A 2,824-nucleotide genomic window follows, 5' to 3' on the forward strand; every position below is an offset into this window, starting at 1 on the left:
CGTTCCCGGCCCCCGCCGACTGCGCGCAGCCATTATTTAAGCCATCCATTACACGAAGCTATTGTACACAAGGTAGAAGAGGCCCCAGCGACAAAGTTCCGATACCCGACTCAAGTCAGGGAACGTCGATCGCGAAAGTAACTGAGGCTAAACCATATTTCGCGCACTCTAACGCATAGAATGGTGTCCGATGCCTCAAGAAAGACGATTCTTTGGCCGATTTCATCGCACAGGCTGGCGCTGGTCCAAGGTAACTATCAGATACGTAGATTGCTTCAATCTCAGCACTTATGTACCTGTCAGGAGGCCCGTAGGCGTGTAAGCTGCGAGCGCGAGCACATGTCCTTATTAGTGCCGTGTTGGCTGCCCCACAACGTGAGACCTATGAAGCTGAGACTCTGTTATTATTATATTTGCAAAACGTGTAAGGCTGAACGGTTTCGCCGCAAGGGCGAACTTGAACTTACTTCGCGACGTCCAACCGTCCAACGTCCAATGCACAGCCCCGACCCCCCAGCACCGGCACCCAGATCACATTTTACTTATAGTGGAGTCCGTATCTCGCGGTGGGGTACGGTATGACGGGTTTTGTGCGGGGGGGGGGGGGCAGGGTGCGGGGCCAGGGGTTCGGGGTGTCCAACTCGGCGGTTAGCTGTCGGTTGCACCGAAATTTCTACCCGACCCCCCCTGGAAGTGGGCTTTCCGCGGCGACCATGCCTGAAACCTATAGCTATGATACAGTATAACTTATCTGACTCATTAACAGGCGCCAAGGCCCAGGCTCTCGAACTCGCACTTTCATCAGCGGCCATGCCGCCCAAGGCCGCACGCCCTAGCCCCCGCGCACGCCTCATGACCCCCCAACATGATAACAATAAGTTTGGGGTGATGCGCGCTGGCTGAAATCCACGCGCAGCCCAGTGGAGCGCGAATTGTGTGTTACTACAAGCGCGCGCAGGAAGAACTCCTCGATTTGGGCTCCTTTTGGCAGCAAACTTCCGCAAACGACGTTATGTCAGCATCATGCTGGTTCCTATGGGCCCTTAATTACAATATCGTGGTTCTTGGGGAAACGTCAACATCTATTGAGGCCTTTAGAAGCGTCCTGAAACTCCCTAAAGTGCACATCGCCATTTGAGCCCACAAATCAGGCATAGAATGATTCGGCCGCTCAAGAAGGTGCACACACCCTGATCGCCGGAACGCCCATCGCGCAAGTTCATCCACACCGAGGGTTTCAAGTGTTCGCCAAAGCGCCAGACCCAGTATACATATGTAATGTAAGGTTCCTATGGGCTACATTTTACGCGGAAGACGCGTTCGACGACAATCATAGTCCCACTGCCTCAGCGAGTCTATACGCGAGCAAACCAACGCTAAAGAATCCTTTGCCAACGATGTTATGCAGCGATATTATGCGTCACTTCTACCATTTCTAGCTGAGCCAAGCGCACGAATGATCACACACGTTTCTGAAGCTTTCTATCGTCGGTAGTTTGCGATGGGCCTCTGATGCTACACAAGGACATACGAATGTGATGGAGTGGCATTGCAATGTCTCGGGGTGACACTTCAAGCTGGGCGAGCGCAGCCAAGCCAAGGAACGGACAAGGAAGCCTGTAGGAACACGCTCTATGATATCACAAAAGCTTGTAATGTGGGAATTAGGAAATGCGGCGACGCGCACGCCTGCCGCTGCTGCGCGCGGGTTTTGGGAGTCCAGAACTGGGCTCTGGTGGCTTCGACAGCGAGCGCGAGCAGCCATACTAGGTCCTAGCACATAATAAAGCAGCCGCTAAATGGGCTCACAGCGCGCAGGGGCCCTCGCCTGGCGGAACTGAAGCTTGGGGATGGGGTTTCAGACGGAAGCGCTTTCAGACGGACATAGACGTGGTGCCTGGCGCGCTTGAGGATTGTGGTGTACCCTATAGAGTGCCATATGGGGAAAGATGGGGCTTAGATTGCTTTAGTATGGACGGCAGGGTCACATTCCATGTCCCATGTATCCCGAACGGTGCTCGGAAAGCCTGTATGAGCCCACACCGGGTCTCAGAACCTGTAAGCTATGGTCCTGGGGCAGTAGCGGGTGGTCGGCGTGCGCGCCTGGGGCTTTGGGCCAACACCGAGCAATTGAGAATGCGCGACAATCTGACCACGGCTTTAGGGCTACCGCACTGTTTTATATGGGATAAGGGCATCGTGGGTATTGGCTTGGCGCGCTAGGGGCTCAGCCGGCCCACTTCCAGGGGGGGGTCGGGACCAAATGTCGGTGGCAACCGACAGCTAACCGCTGAGTTGGACACCCCGAACCCCTGTGCGGGGCCGAGCTGCGGGCACGCGGGGGGAAGTCCGCGCGCGCCCTCGCAATTTCACAGGGCGTTGGCCCAGCAATTAATCTTACATGAATACGTAAGTATTTAGAAGCTGCGCGGGCGAAAACGAGCGATTTTGCGTCCCTTGGATCCCATTTCCCCAGACTCCAATTCCCCGCCCCCGACCCCGACCCCGACCCCGACCCCGACCCCGACCCCGACCCCGACCCCGACCCCGACCCCGACCCCGACCCCGACCCCGACCCCGACCCCGACCCCGACCCCGACCCCGACCCCGACCCCGACCCCGACCCCGACCCCGACCCCGACCCCGACCCCGACCCCGACCCGGACCCCGACCCCGACCCCGACCCCGACCCCGACCCCGACCCCGACCCCGACCCCGACCCCGACCCCGACCCCGACCCCGACCCCGACCCCGACCCCGACCCCGACCCCGACCCCGACCCCGACCCCGACCCCGACCCCGACCCCGACCCCGACCCCGACCC

Source organism: Chlamydomonas reinhardtii, chromosome 15, assembly GCF_000002595.2.
Source record: "Chlamydomonas reinhardtii strain CC-503 cw92 mt+ chromosome 15, whole genome shotgun sequence".
Lineage (NCBI taxonomy): Eukaryota > Viridiplantae > Chlorophyta > Chlorophyceae > Chlamydomonadales > Chlamydomonadaceae > Chlamydomonas > Chlamydomonas reinhardtii.